The sequence below is a fragment of the Cyprinus carpio genome, chromosome A4 (genome assembly GCF_018340385.1).
Source record: "Cyprinus carpio isolate SPL01 chromosome A4, ASM1834038v1, whole genome shotgun sequence".
In the NCBI taxonomy this organism is placed as follows: Eukaryota; Metazoa; Chordata; class Actinopteri; order Cypriniformes; family Cyprinidae; genus Cyprinus; species Cyprinus carpio.
In genome coordinates this window covers 11,248,318-11,263,434 of record NC_056575.1, presented here as the reverse complement: position 1 = coordinate 11,263,434, position 15,117 = coordinate 11,248,318, and the positions used below count along the sequence as shown (strand labels likewise).

At 38.0% G+C, this 15,117-nt stretch overlaps 1 protein-coding gene across 7 annotated transcripts in view; it reads left to right on the top strand.

The window, feature by feature from the left end:
• LOC109067363 (transcription factor SOX-5-like) overlaps positions 1-15,117 on the top strand; it is a 189,588-nt gene that overhangs the window by 18,788 nt on the left and 155,683 nt on the right. For 3 of the 7 annotated variants that reach the window (XM_042740709.1, XM_042740699.1, XM_042740679.1), the window contains exon 3: positions 3,913-3,973. The exons of 1 other annotated variant lie outside the window; for it this stretch is intronic. The gene's annotated coding sequence lies outside the window, so the exon portion shown is untranslated. Of the gene's footprint in view, positions 1-3,912; positions 3,974-10,841; positions 10,913-15,117 lie in introns of all 7 variants that reach the window. 3 more of the 7 variants (XM_042740686.1, XM_042740670.1, XM_042740674.1) reach the window with 2 other exon arrangements.

Genomic DNA, 15,117 nt, shown 5'->3' with positions numbered 1-15,117 from the left:
AGAATGTCCATGCTGCTCTTTTCCTTACAAGTAAAGTGGATGATGACCAGAAGCTGTCGAAGCTCAAAAAATTTCACCATAAAATATTAATTCTGAAATCTCACTTTCACTTTCAATTCACTCTAATTGTATAATAGAAGAGCAGCCAAATAACTTATTTTCCACAGAAGAAAGAGTCATATGAGTTTTGGAAAACATGAGGGAAAATAAATGGTGACTGAAATTCATTTTTGGTTGAAATGTCTGTTTTATTGCCAATGGGAGTGAGGTAATGAAGTCTGAGTGGAAAAATCTGCAGATGCGCTTCTGTACAAAACAAACTGTTGAAGGTCTAAGATGACGTTGTCTTTTTCCTTGTGTTCTTCTGACCTGTTGCTGCTCAGTTTATGAATAATGACCTGAGGTGATGCAGAATGAATTGTTTTTACCATAATTTTGAGGAAACTGTACATCCTGATTGTGTTTTCTATAAGTGAGTCAGGGATTTAGTCCCAGAGCCTCTCTCTCAAACCGTGAAATCTGACAGACACAATGGAAAGCTAACTTTGTTTGACAGGAAACTTTCCATTTGTGCCGGATAGGCCTTCTTCATAATTTGATTATTTCTGCCTGGCTTGTGCATTCCCGCACTCATCCGGGGATAGGGCCTGACATGAGGCAGGAGGTCTTTATTTGATTACTTGAGCTTTGTATGTTTTTCTGCTGAGGTGGGTGGGATTTAAAGAGGTGCGGTGGCTTATTCCTAAGAAGAAAAAAAAAAGTCTTAGACTTTGTATTGTTTATTTGTGTGTCCCTTTTAATATTGAAGACATTTACATTTGCAATCTTATACCAGATAGTCAACATGGATGGCTTTATTCTGACACTTAACATCCATACTTTTTGTTCAAGTTAATTCCTGCACTATTTTTCCTTAGCCAACATACTGTTTTACTTAAACACATTGGATAACAGAAGTGAAAAGGATTGTGAACATCATTTCACGTTGACTCTGACAGTGTTCATGTTAACACACAGTGTGTAAATAAATGCACTAATAAAGTTTCTTTTATTATTATTATTATTATTTCTGTTCAGAAAGGATGCATTAAGCTGATCAGAAAGTGACAGTAAATGCATTTAGTGTTACAAAAGATTTCTATTTCAAATAAATTTCTATTCCTCAAATATCCTGAAAAAAAAGTATCACGTTCCACAAAAATATTAAGCAGCACAACCTTTTCAATACTGATAATAAAAAGAAACTTAAGCACCAAATCAACATATTACAATGATTTCTGAAGGATCATGTGACACTGAAGACTGGAGTAATGATGCTGAAAATTCAGCTTTGTCCTCACAGGAATAAATGACATTTTAAAATAGAAAACATTTTAAGTTATAATAATATTTCCTAATATTTCTGTTTTTACTGTGTTTTGATCAAATAAATGCAGCCTTGGTGAGCATAAGAAACTTTTTAATGGTAGTGTATCTTAAACTGCTTCATTTTTAAATCTGGAAAAACAATGTTTAAGCAATCCCTGATCGGCATACCTACATTTTTGCCTGTTACTCCGATCCTTCTCTGCATGCAAGACTTCTTTTATTAGCATTGTGTTATATTGTGAACATTTTGACATGCAGGCCAAGAAAAAAAGAAAAAAGTGATTTCTAAATCTTTTTTTTTTTTTTTTTCAGTTTTCTTCATTGCCATTTTTATAAACTGATTAGATTGTAAACATGTAGTCTAGATTGTAAACATACTTATTTAAGCCGTGTTATGGACCTGGCTCATGCTCATGCATGTACAAAATCAGTCTTTGCATTCTTTCCCTCTTAGATTTCAGCTAACTGCTGTAATTGATTTAGAGATGGACTTTCCCCTTTTGAAATGACAGAGCTTTGTGTAGCACTTCACAACGATGAGAATGCGGGTACCGAATTGACTGTGGAGCTGAACGTGGGAGACTTACACTTGTTCTTGTAATGTCACAAACAGACACGTTTAGCCTGTGACAGTCGAGATAAGCCGCTGGCATTTGAAAAATGGCCCTCTAACCTGAGGAACCGATCTCACAGGGGCCTACACTCACTTTTCCTCCCTGAGATTTTTCACACTATCTTCAGACACATACTGGAGAAAATAGCCCAGATGTGCCAGAACCGCCACCACATTAACAGTGCAACACCGTGCAAGCTGTGAGTCACAGCCTCTCATGCACACACATCTAAAAGCAGTGTGTCAATAGCAGCAACTGTCATCCGACTTCCCATTTTATGGGTCAGTGTTGTTGTTGTCATCCTCCCAATGTCAATGAAGATAAAGAGGCTAAACCGACGCCAGCTGTTCCTAATACCACTGTGCATGTTCTCTCTCTCACACACTCCTCTACATGTTACACCTGGATTAGCTTTCTGTTCCCCAGGATCAAATGCACACCATCTATCCCTTTACATGATTATTTTCTCTTTCTTTCTCTCACTCTCTCTCTTTCATTATCTAATATGGAGCGTAATCCTCTTGTGGAATTAATCTGCTTTAACGAGTGTTTGTTACCATGCTGAGATGGAATTAAAATGAGTTTTAGGGAGGGGAGGGGTCGGTGGGATTCAGCACCACTGAAATGTTTGTTCTTGTCCAACCTGCCTTATTCTCTAATGGTTAACACGAGACACCTGCACACAGCCTAGATCAAATAGAGCAGAGGTTGAGATTCAGCATGGAGAGCACAGGGAGTTTTGGGCTTGTGTGGCCTGGTGGTTATGTACAGTAACTGAGAGGTCATTGGTTTGAACATCACCATTGTGCCCTTGATCAAGAGGTTGCTCCAGTGGGATAAATAAATGTACTATAACAGAATTTTTGCAATTCTGGGGAGCCTGTCATTCATAAAGCTGTTTATTTAATAAATATGAAATGATTTGATAATGATTTTTAGCATATTTAATAAAATTCTACATAATTCCATTAAAAAAAATTGCAGAAAAAGCCCTAAATAGTTTATCTTTGCCTGCCTATAATTTTCCATGATTTTTTAAATATGTATTTTTATTATTATTCTACACACTTGACAAATACCCGCGACAAGTTTTTTGTTGTTGTTGTTATGCTCAAGGCTGCATTTATTTGATCAAAAATATAGTAAATATTTTTACAAGTAAAAAAAAAAAAATGTTTTGGTTTATATTAAAATGAAATGTATTCCTCTTATGGCAAAGCTGAATTTCTTCACTCTTCGTGATCCTTCATCAATCATTCTAATATGCTGATTTGGTACTCAAGTAACATTTCATATTATTATTATCCATGTTGAAAACAGTTGTGTTGCTTAATATTTTTGTGGAAACAGATTTATTTTTATTTTTTATACAGGATTCTTTGAAATAGAAATCTTTTGTACTATAAAATGTCTTTACTGTCACTTTTTTTCAGTTTAATGCAATCTTGTTGAATTGATTTCAAAAAAAAAAGTAAAGTACTGACCCTGATTTTTTTTGAACAGTGTCGTACATCAAACTGTGTTTTGTTTAGTTTTGTTGTATTTTGTTTATTTTTAATGAAAAATCAGGCTTTGGATTTCTCACTGGCCTACTGCTTACGAAACTAAAAAGAGATCATTCCTCATACTTGTTCGGCTGTGTTGTGAGTAGATGTGAATTAGTCTAAGAAGCATTTTGGACTCGCACATAGTTAAAAGAAAAGAAATCCATAAACCAGACCAAAGAAGTTTATAAAAACCTTGCTTTCATTCTCTCAAGCATTCTCCTCCACAAAGCGAGTCAGTTACCTGAATCTATTGACGTCACCACGTCTTTCAAAAAAAAAAAAAAAAAAAGGAATGTTCACCTCAAAAGGTTTTGATTTCAGCCACAAAGAGGAGGCGCTGGTATTGATCAGAGTCGCTGTCTGTCTGTTCTTTCCTCTTCCAGGGACCGAAGAGCCGCAGCCTCTATAGAGGGACTCAGACAGGGTGGGAGGAGATCCCAGCAGGTAAATGGACCCACCGCAGGTCACGACCACAAACAGCATATCAGCTCTCTATTTCTGAAAAAGTCATTGTGCCTGATTTCTGTCCAGACACCACAGTAAAACTCAAACACACACACACACACGCTTAACACTGTTTCAGGGCAATAGGAATTTACATAAAAAAATATGAAAAATTCAAGAAGGTTTATGTGAGGGTTTTATTTAGGGTTAAGGGATTATTTTTTATTCAACAATATTTTTATGACCTGACCCTGGATAAAGGTCACTTCAGCTCACAGACCTCATATTCCATGCATGAGTGTTTGCGAATATGGGGCAGAGATGTACTTTCAACCTCTGGTTTTGTAAGGTAAGGAATGTTTTAATTTTTTGTCTATTTCAATTATATTTAGCTTTTTTTAATTCCCTAGAGAGAGTCATTTGGAAGCTTTTATCTCATTATGACATCAATAACAACATCTGCTTCTTAAATTCAGCACAATAAGCAGCATTGTAAAGCTTCCTGAAGAACTCCGAACACCAAATTCCAACCATGTTTGTGTTTGCCATCGTTGTTTTTCACGAGTTTCTGATCTTCTCATTCCTTTTACAGACCTTTGTTTGACTGTGTGTGTGTTGGGTTAACATCTCTTGGTTTAGCTTATACTGTGTGGACAACACTGTTCTCAGAACAGAGCCGAATCTGATAAAACCTCCCTTTTGCGAAGTCCTGAGAGGTCAAAATGATTCATAATTATGATTAAACACTCTTTACACCCTTTTAACCATTTTATATAAAGATCACACAGACAAGAGGGGAGAAAAACAAGAGAGAATGAGAAGAACATAATGTTTTAGTCACACAAAAGGAGATGGTGAGAAGATAAAGGAACGGAGAAAGGAAGGAGAAGTAGAGGTGATGGGGAGGCCAATGAAAAAATAAAGTCAGAAGAAAAGAGAAATAGAAGAGGAGGAGACGAGATTGATAGAAAGAGAGAATATACAAGAGGAGAAACTTTCAGCATACAAAGGAAGTGAAAAACGTATGCGGATAAAGATCTTGACAGAAAGATGAATGCAGCCATAAAGACGGTGGTGGCTTTGGTTTAATTAAGCTTGTCACACAGACACTATTTTTAAGTGCTAGAGTGTTCACCCTGTCACTGAGCTTGACAGCTCGTATCCACATGTAGACTAGGTGTACGTCATCCCGTGCCAGTTGTGCTACTACTTGTTTCTCTTGTTTTCTAACTTAATTTTCTCTCGCTTGACTCTGCCTCTACTTCTCATTCCTTTCTCGAAAGTCTAATTTAAAATCTGGCAATTGTCTCTGAATGGACAATAAGACTGTCAAAAAATATTCTATAATCTTGCAATGAAGCAGAACCTACAGACCAGACTATCATAAAGACTTGGGGGTGGACTGTTGTAACTTAGACCACTAATCAACCACCCAGAATACCTTAGAAACCAGACAGCAACACCCTGAAGTTTGCATGGTCAAATCTAGAAGAATCAGTTGAACTTTAAGGAGAAGTTGTAATCTTGGGTGGTTTTTATCCTTCCTGGCCTGCTGGTCATTACTTACATCACTGACGCTAGAGCGGTTTACCAGGGTCAAGTTGCAAATGACTGGAGCACAAACATGGCAATAGGAAGTCAACAAGTGCGTGGCAAGTGTTTTGTAAGATTTTTAGTTGTTGTTCTTGCAGTGTTAAAGTTTTTTTTTGTGTGTGTAATAGGAAATATGGTTTATGAGGACACAAATGTGTATAATGACATGGGTTCTACCACGTAAACATGGTTTATGAGGACACTTCCTGTGTCCCCTACTCCCTGTAAAACAAAAGGTTTAAAAAACAAACAAAACAGTGTTTTATGAAATTCAAAAATTGCCAGTAGGTTTCTATAAGGGGTAGGATAAGGGTTGGTGTAGGGTGATTGAAAATAATATTTGTACAGTATAAAAACCATTAACCCTAAGGAGATTCCCCGTAAACCACAAATGCAATTATGTGTGTGTGTGTTTGCAAATGGAAAGAATGTTTTAACTCTTTACTGCTAAGATTAGATAATTTATATGAATGTACACAGTTCATCGTAAGTGGCCTGTCCATAAAACATAGCAGATACTTGTATATATAGTAGACGATGCACTTGGTGATGTACACAAAGACAAAACACCACCAGCATAACAGAAAGGCTGTAGAAATTCTTGCAGTCTATTATACAGTTATTTTGCAGTTTATGTGTATTTTTCATATGATTTGATTCATATGACGACATTAGTGACTGGTGGGTACTTACTATGTAGGAACTTTATCTTTGATTTAGATAATAAGTGGTTCTGCCCACCAGTTATGCTTCATTTCACCCAGCAAACTCCCAGTAATGGCAGCAGGAATTAAACACCACCACATAACACATTAAACAGCAAGCTCTTCCTTAGACTGTGATATTAAAACCTATACTGAATAGTGGAAAAACTGGTGAAAAACACCCTAATAATATTTATAGTTTAGCCAACTTTAGTTGCTTGCACACTTAAAGAGTGTAAGTTTTAGTGTGAAGATGCATCAGTGATAATCAACCGCTGCTGTGTTCGAGATGGCCTGGTTGTGATCGGACTGACTAACACCCCTCGCCACAAGACTAAACATCATCACCATGCAGGAAGGAACGGCCTGTTGCTAAATTACATGATCCGCCGTTTATATCCCAGCAGATAAATATTTACCCCTGTGCTGTTGCCCGCCTTGTGATTAGCCACCTCCCCTTGCACAGTACTGGGACCACCTCGGTGAACAATGGCTCTTTCATAGGCACCGTGTCATTCCTTCTTCCTCTTCTGTGAACCCCGGGTAGTGGGACAGGAAGTCGTCTTCACAGCCTTAGACCGGGCAAAAGAGGAAGGGGGTAGAGATGCTCAGGTAATTGAACCCTAAAGGTCTGGGGCACTCCAGCCGTCTAACTTTTGGTCACTATTGTGTGTGTATACGTACTTTAATCTGGGTTGATTTCAGTTCTTGACTCAGCATAACCCACTTTACTCCTCTGTGATGTATTTTCTGTGGCATATTTTTGAGTGAAACAGGATATTCAGTAATGATAAAGTGAAAAGTGGACGTACCATACCAGAATAGACTACCAGTATTGTGGAGTCAAAATTGACCAAATTTACTTTTTAAATGTATATTTCTGGTCTCAATGATTTATTACTGTAGATAAAAATGGCTTTGCTTCTGAAAATAAGTTTTTGATTCTTCTTTTGTCTTAAGAACAATCTTAAGAAAAAAAAGAACATTAGATTACACAGAAGATTACAGATGTAAAATGGTTTTGGTAAACGTATTTTATGTGGATTTTTCTCCAATAGCCTGCGTGGCCTAGGTGAGGTCATCGGAAAAAGAAAATTGTTTGAGCGAGGGGTTATGACATTTGATGGTAAAAGAATACTAATACATTTAGTTTTCTTTAGAATGAGATATGCTGATCAATTGCGCAAAAATAAAACCAAATTGTACATTAAGGCAGTAGATTTTGACAGGGTCAGAACTGATATTATGTTGCCTTTAAGTCTGAAAACCCAGAACAGGTTGGAGCCAGCGGAGGGACAGATGTTGCCAAATCTGGCCATCTTGATTCCAGCGAGTTTCATTACCAGATGTATTGCATTAGAGCTGAAATGAATAGGCAGATGTGTGTGTGCATTATTAGCAGAGCTGAATTGTGCTGGTCTTATGATCACAGTGATTATAGAGAGTCGAAGCGGAGCACAACCGCAGGCTGGCGGCTGGTAATCCTCTTCTTTCCCTAAATAAGCCCTCTGTCACCCGCTATGTCTGATACAAATGCTTTCACAATCCCCCATTCTACCCTTTAATTCACTCTCTGTCTCTCTATCTCAGTATGATGTTAGCCGGGTATTTTATCAGAGTCATTGTATTTATCTGATCCTATTAAACACTAGAGGAACAGAGGAGCTGCGCTTTCTGTCCATCTTGTCCCTGATCTCTGTCTGCATGAGACAACAATGGCATTGTGATGTCCCGAAAGATCCTGCCCTGCCAAACAAATCTGTTTATTTGCGTAGCTGTGTATGCCCCACATTACTGCTCACACTGACATAAAGATCTCTGTGACACTAAGGTAAAAATGGGACAGACAGCTTCCAGGTGTTTCTGCTGATGAACAGGTGTGTGTGCCTGTGTATTTTTATATTCAGTCTCTCTCTGTCAAACAAATACACACACAGGTACATGTTCATCCGGCATATCCCTAGCTGCCTCAGTTATCAAAGCCATCATTATTTAAAAAGCAAAACCACTAAATGCCCCTCTAAACCCTTAATCACAACGCGCCTGCTAATTCAATAATACCCCCATTGCTGTCTGGTGATGCCTGCATTGTTTTGGCTCTGACCAGGTGATGGTGGCTTCATTCAGGGAGCCTGGCGTTGTCTCAGGGGCACGGTGCCCTGTTACGGGTGCCCATTGTGCGCCTATTGTGGCAACCCTGAGAGAGCTAGAGGAAAACAAAGGCACCAGTGCTGCAGAGTGCCCACACTGATTTCGCATGCACCTGGCATCGCCACAGACGCAGGACATTATTAATTGCTAATACATATTTATGTGGCACAAATTTGCCATTTGTTTATGCATAAAATTATCAGTAGACACAGGGCGCTTAGCCAGAGAAAATGGTGACCTTTTTAAACAGGAGTGAATGGAGCCCTGTTGGTTAAGACTTTTTGCACTTTGTCTAGTGTACGTTTGCTTTGTGTGAATCATGAAGAGAACATCTTGTGTGCACATGCTTGATGTTGTTTGTCTGTCTGAGTGAAGTTTGTGACAGCGAGATAAAGGCAGAGAGACTGTGAAGGTGTGTAGCGTGATAACCATGGAATTGCTGTGGATTTTTGGACATGCGCCATGGTGAATTCTTTGTAGAGTGCCATGTAAATACCTTGAAACATGAATATGGTTATGGCTAGTTGACATCTCAAAATATTAATTATTATGCAAGCAGTTTGTATGACATTGTATGCACTGGGAGGCAATGGCATAGATTTATATTTAAAAACTAATTTGCCACACCAAAGGGTCAATTAATATTAATAAAAATGATTATATATATAGAAAAAATAATAATTTAACAGTAAAATGGAAAAGCATTATCAGCAGCCATAAACGAATAGTCACATAAAAAATGCAATATATATACTTTCCTTAATAGATTCATAAATGTAAAATTTTGATAGTTTAAAACCAAAGTTCATAGACATGTCAAAGTACCAAGTTTACTGTACTATCACAGTAAGAAAATGAATGAGCAAAAGGGTCCATTGTCTATTGTCAGTAGTGTGGCGATGTATAAAGCACAGTTCACAAAGTCTCATTTAAACTAAGAAGGTTTTTTTGGTCAACATGGCAAATCAGTGTGACCAACTTGAACCTGTTGGTCCTGCAAAATTTGTGGGCAAATCATTCCCTCACACAAAATTCCCAACTGTGTAGATTTTTATGCAGTGACTGGATTTGACCCATGAAAATGTTTGACAGTGTGAAAGTCGCTACCATAATGGTAGGGTGTTTTGGGTGGTTGTCAAGTCTGATCAAAAGTAATAGCACACATGTCCACGAACAATTTGAGGTATCATTTGTGTCCATATGTTTTTGAAAAAAACCTCTGCTACGTACTGTATGAGCAGTCATATTGGTGTTGCTCGCCTTGGCAAACACCAATAATTAATAGAAATATTCAGTCTGAATGACCCAAATTCTGTGTTGGGTTACAAGTCATATGTGTCTGTGTGATTGCTACCAGTTGAGAGGCTCATAAGCGTCACCTAGCTTCACTTGACCCGGTGGCAACACACACACCCTCAACTCAATAAGGAACACATTAGTCCCATTTCAAGTGACTCTTCCTCTTTCTCAACAAACACATTTACTTTCTATTAAAGCCTGACCTGTAGCGCCGGCAGCCAAGTAGCCACCAGAGTTTATTACCATAAAGATTAGAACAGAGCTCTTAATGTGCAGGTGAACACAAACACAAACCAAACATACGTGTGCATGTGTGTGTGTGTACTTGTTTTGACTATATTTGTGTGTGTGTGTTTTTATTTGTTTTTTTTTTACTTGTTTTGACTAAATACTATTAAGGACATTTGACTTGCCCTCACTAGTTAAAAAGGCTATTAAATCAGCCAACAAATGTTCTGATGTAAATCTACCACTGCACATGTTTCTGTGATGGGTTTAGGGTTAGGGATTGGGTTAGCTGATAGAAAATATCATTAACCTGGTAGAATATCAATGGAAGTCTATGCAGTGTCTTAAGAATGCGTATGTGTTTGTGCATGTCTGTGTGTGTTCGCATACACACTTCCCTTTCCCACCTGTTGAACGGTCTCTGTAGTTAATTTGAATTTTTTAAGCCTGTGTGACTGCCTTTCTTCTGTAAAACACAAAAGAAGATGCTTTCTATACAAAGAGAGGTAATGGGGACTAGAATCTGTTAAGCTCCTAAAAGGACAAAACAACAACAACAACAAAACCCACCATAAAATATTGTAAAAGTAGTCTATAATACTGTTCCATTGTATTTAAAGTAGTATGAAGTATTCAGAAAAAAATGTGTGCCGAACAAACTGAAATTTAAGATATTATTTCATCAATACCTTGCTTGGAAAAGAGCAGCTAGGACATTCTTCAGAATTTCTCCTTTTGAGTTTCAGAAAAGAAAAAGTCATATAGATTTTGAAAGAAAAGAAGGTGAGTAAATTAATTTAGAATTTTCAGTTTCTGAGAACTATTTCTTTAAAGTCTTCCTCCTTTCTCTTTCTTTGTTCACCTCTCTCCTTTCCTCTGCTTCTCATCCCCAGGGTTCAGCTGCTCACCAATGGGTTTGTGGTCTGAAGACGAGCAGCACTCATCTCTTTCACCACCTTTGTAGGTCAGTTCCTATTTTTACTCGTTTTCTTCCGCCGTTTTTTCTTGCAAGGACAACCCATTGTTGCGTGCCTATACAAGCAAAGACTGTCATATTGGTAAACAAATCCATTACTGCTTCACAATGGCTGCGATGTGCTCATCAAAGACACATTATCGCTCTGTGCCGTATTGTTGTCATCATGACACTTCTAATCATGGTTATCATGGGCTAGTAGTTTCCATGGCTACACTATAACAGTCAGCCAATGAAGTGCCCCATCCCAGCCCAACAGAACATCCATCAGCCAATTGTAGCACCCTAAGAGAAAACTAAGTGCCCAGTTTGGACTTTACCTTCAAATGGTTGGTATCAGTTTTTTCTAATTTCTCTGTCACTTATCTCAATTTCTGAAGAGACTTGTGTTCTATGCATTTAAATGGAATTTCCACTTCCAAAAATTTCACAGTGTGTAATTTTTTTTGTAAGAGAAAGAAGCGAGCTGGATGGTGTTTTTCAGTGGGGGGAGGTGGAGTGATGATACAGAGAACAGGACCGCAATTATCAGAACAAACGGAGAGCTAGAGACACAGAAAGAATGAGATAGAGAGAGAGAGGACAGGGCCACAGGGAGGGGCACGGGGCCAGCTGGAGGGCCAGGCTGTGTGCTTTGTGTGTTTGCAGCAACAATACAGGGCAGCTGAGAGTTGCCCCATGACTGTTTCTCTGAGGGCAGTCTGTGGGGCACGGGGACAGATGGGGGGACAGGCTGTGCACACACACACACACACACGGGTCACTGCAGAACTACTCAGCTGCCGATGCAGTCAACTGGAAACAAACAGCCACACTCCTAAAATCAGATTGTTTTTTTTTACTTTCCTGTCAAATACACTCAAGTGCATGGTTCGCAGACCTTCATATTAAATGACATATGGGTTTGCTGTTGACACTGTCCAGGAAAGATAGCCAAGCTTGAGGCTCGGTGAGTGACAAGAATGTTTGTGTGTTTTTAAAGGGGTCATATCATAAATTATATTATCATTTTATAATTTTTGTTTCCCTGAGGTATGCTTATGTTCGAAAAGGTTTATGCTCTGAAAATAGTCATCATTTTTATGTTATAGTTTTACATGACCATTTTCTATCTTTCACCCTTCTTCTGACCTCTAGCATTAAATGACCTGTGTTTTGCTGCTGTGCCTTTAATACTGTATAAATGGCTAAATAATAGTACTTGTCAAATAATAAATAATAAACTCACTGGCTGCAGGTGTTAATTTTATTTTCAGATTTTATGTGGAAAAAAAATATTATTATATTATAAATTAACACAATTAATGCAGCATCTGTTTTTTCCTTTCCTGAAATAGCTATGCTTATGTCTTTTCCCCACATTTAGTGTTACAGTAAATTATCGTGTTTTTGTATATATGTGTCTAACATTGATATCCATCAAAAGGATATGCAAAGTTGTAGGTGATGCATAAATCCGGAAAAAGCACATAGTTAGGAGACTTTTTCGACTGTTATCTTATCATTAGTTCTTATTGTTTTTAGGAGTAATAGTATTTATTGTACTTCCTTTTGATTATGACTGGCCATCAGTGAAATATAAACTTGGGCAACCATATGTTTATATTTTGGATTTCTGACGTCTTCTGACTTTTTTTTTTTTTTTTTTTTTTTTTTTTTTCAGAAGATTGTTTCTGTTCCGGACGTTTTGGAAGTTTCCACATCACTTTGAACCTGTATTGTTTAGGTGACTCATTTGTGCGTTGAACAATGTCCTGGCTGGACTGAAAGGTCACCAGCCTCTTCATTAAGGTTTATGTTTCTGTGACTATAGCTTCCTTTGTGCAGTACAAACAGTGAAATATTGTTTTACAAACGAGTTCAAGCATTTGGATCGCAAGCTGTGTGTGGGGCACGGACGAGTGTGCTTGTGTGACCTCTGACCTGTCTTCCTCTCTCAGTACACATCTAAAGGAAGTCCCGCCTGTGGTTAGCCCACACAGACAGGAAATCATGTAGTGCAGGGGGAAGTTGTAGGGCTATAAAGTTGTTTTAGATGTTTTGACCTCTTTGACCTCCACTCATGATGCAACATCCTCCTTTCCTTTATTGGAAAGCACAGCTAAAAGTGTGTGTGTTTATCTGTAAGGCAAAAGCCACTATCTGAAGAATGCATAGGATGCGTCCGTTTGTGTACATGTGCATCCCCTTAACTCTTAGACACCTGCACGCACTCCAAACACCGGGACTCCTCGGTTTCCCCACAAGCCGACCACTACTGGGACACTTGTCTCCCTCTGTAAACAGATACAGGCATGTAAGAGGATGTGACTGAGCCTGTGTTTGAGCTGAGAAGTACAACTGTGTGTTGGTGTGTGTGTACAGCATGTCAGGCCTCTAGTACTCTCTAACGGAGCACCTGTTTACTCTTCCGTAGTCTCCAATGTAAATACACACAGAGAAATGGAAGCCAATTGTGCTTGGCATTGTAAAAAGCACATGAGGAATGGAGTTGGGGCTTTTAGACAGGCCTTGGCCTTTTCCATCTGGAGAGATGAACCTGGGTTATTAGATAATTAGTTTTTGCCTGACCACTTTTTTTGTAGTTGTATAGAAAAATACTATGAACTGTAAGTGACTCAAAATACAGAATCAGTGGATTCTGATCACAATAGCTTGCATGTCTACACTGCGAGATTCATGTAAAAGTTGCCATTTAATGTACAAAAATCTGTTTTGTTCCACCCATTTTAGTGTCTGTCAGCCTTGGGAACAATTTTTGATTTTTTTCAGGGTGATTTACAGTGGGAATCAGTAGGGATCTAGTAATATGATATTATGTTGATATTTTGGTCATATTAGTATCATGTTGTGATTATGGAGTAATGGCTTGTGGTAGTTCAGCTTTGCCATCACAGGAATAAAACCAAAAACAGTGATTTTAAGTGATTTTATTATTATAATAATATTTCACTATGTTACTTTTACACAGTAAAAAAAATGTGGTCCCACTTTATATTAAGTGGCCTTAACTGTTATGTAATTAGATTTAAATGAATCATTTGGTACATTGCACTTATTGTGTACATACATGTTTTTGCATTGTACTTGTATTTTAAAAATACCTGCATGTAATTTACATCTGTAATTAATTTCTGTAATTATATTTATAAATACACTGTTGACCCATCCCTTATCCCTTAACCCATCCTTAAACCTACCCATACCACCAACCTGTCCCTAACCTTACCCCATCCCACCTCAATAGCAACAAAAGTGTTTTGCAATACAATATGAAAGTGAAAAAAGTGAAAGTGACTTGACACACAGCCAAGTATGGTGACCCATACTCAGAATTCGTGCTCTGCATTTAACCCATCCAGGTGCACCCAAAGTGCACACACACACACCGTGAACACACACCCGGAGCAGTGGGCAGCCATTTATGCTGCGGCGGCCGGGGAGCAGTTGGGGGTTCGGTGCCTTGCTCAAGTGCACCTCAGTCGTGGTATTGCCGGCCCGAGACTCAAACCCACAACCTTAGGGTTAGGAGTCAAACTTATTACATAGTAGTTAAAGCAACTTAATGTAAAGTGGGACTAAAAATGTTATTTTTACTGTGTTATTTGGTGAGTTTGGTGAGCCAAGAGATTTTCATTTCCATCCATTGTAATTCAAAACCCTGATATTGCAGTCTTTTGGCTTTTTATTTCTCATTAATGTACACTGCATCAGTGCTTTACAAAGTTTTATTCTTAGCTCGTTCTGAGTTTGGGTTGTGATTAAATAGAAATAATTGTGTGTTGAATTAATGTCACGATATATTGCCCCTTTTCAGAGACATTTAGAAAATAGAGGTCCCTTTTTCCAAAAATATGAATGTGACAATAATAAAAATTTATATTTAAATGAATATATTGATTCTTGCTTTGGGAATATTGTAACTGTTATGAGGTAAAATATCATAATATTTTTACATATAATTTTTTTTTTCCTCCCTCCAAGCTTGATCACAAGAATTTTGTACTATGTGTGAGCACAGTAAATGAACTCCCAGATGGCTTTTGGATTGACTTTTTCACATTCAAGTTCAAATATACTTTATTGGTAATTGCAAATTATATGCAAATCTAATCTCAGATACACTAGGGTGCACTTTGTGCAAAGGACTTTACCTGTGGTAACACTTTACAATAAGGTTCCATTTCCTACCA